The sequence below is a fragment of the Centruroides vittatus genome, unplaced genomic scaffold (genome assembly GCF_030686945.1).
Source record: "Centruroides vittatus isolate TY-2023 unplaced genomic scaffold, ASM3068694v2 contig_1050, whole genome shotgun sequence".
Taxonomy (NCBI): domain Eukaryota; kingdom Metazoa; phylum Arthropoda; class Arachnida; order Scorpiones; family Buthidae; genus Centruroides; species Centruroides vittatus.
Window position 1 is genome coordinate 299,959 of NW_027120679.1, and position 1,604 is coordinate 301,562.

Sequence of the window (1,604 nt, forward strand, 5' to 3'; positions counted from 1 at the left end):
ATATCATTACTTTCTAGGATAATTTATTTTATAGTATATTCCAAATATAATTATTTCCCGTGATCCCGGAACACACATTACTTTTTCGAAATCCCGGGATAAGCAAAAGATCGGGAAATGAGAAACCATTCTAACACCCATAATTATGTACAGAAAAAAAATCCCCAACTTATTTTAGGGGGGAGCGGCTACCAAGGGCATACGCCCCTCCCAAATCGAATGACAAAAATCTTTCCGAAATTGTATTGTATATATAAAAATTCATGTTTCTAAATAAGAAAAGTGAAAAGTATAGAATAGAACGGAATGAAAGGTATTTATGGTCACAACAATATGATTTTAGAACATCATTGTCCTTTGTCGGTACTTGAGTTAAAAGCTTCCGAAACAAGGAAAGATGTCAGAATAGGTTATCAATAATCCTGCATTCATGTTTTACTTTTAATGATGTAGAATATCTTATAAACTACTAAAATATGTATGCACAATGTGAATGACATAATGAAATCAATTTCGTATGTCATAACCAAATACTGTTTATTATTACCGAATCAAATAAAATTATGTACTTCACGCAGTATTAAAATTAATAAATTATTTGAAAAAATTTGCCTTTATCTGAGTTAAATTTCTGTGGCTGCTTAAATGCATTAGAGGATAAGCTATAGTTTTTCTAATTATATTGTCACAGATATGCAATGAAATACGATAAAGAAAAATGCAAATGCACCTATTTATTAAACAGATATACTATATAAAGATAAAATTATGTACAAAAGTTGCATACACAATATGTAGCAAAATATACTTATTCCGCATGCTGCTGTTTCTTTTTCTTGTAGAAAAAATAATAATAATAACTTTAAAATGGCAAAACTACTCAACAATTACTATTTCTAGCTTTTTTTGTGATTGGGCTGCAATTTGAAAAAAATTATACCTATAAATTCCCACTGTTGTCTCTGATGTCTGTCCTTTATTAATCTCAAGAACACAGAGATGAAAGTCGAGACCAGATATGGAAACCTTAAGGGCAGGAGGTCCCGATTAACTATATGCGAACTTCCGATGCAACCGGAAGTTGCGAACTTCCGATGCAAACCGGAAGTTGCGAACTTCCAATGCAAACCGAAAGTTGCGTTATTTCAATTCAAAAATTTCTGAAAGGAGTTAGATAGGTGATTAGCATGACTCGATTGCAAAAGGAAAAGTATGATGTGCACTACCAATCTGAGGTAGAGATCATATATTTTAAATTAAATAAATTTAAAATTACAGTTCGGCATTGTGACGATGTCATAATAAATATTTTGTTCGTTAGTTTTAATAAATTGCATTGACAAAATTAGATCGTTAAGTAAGTGGTGATTAATTCTGATCCATTTGTAATGATCCCTATTAAAATAAAAAACTTTTAAAATTAAATATACAGTACTTTCAAATATATTAGTATTTTGAATTATTATGTCAGGAGTAAAAATTTATTATGGATATTAATATTTTATAATAAATAGTGACGATAAAAGGAATCTCAAAATTTGATTTTTGATACATTAATAAAAATATTATTTACGTCAATAAATTAAGGGAAAATTACTGATGAT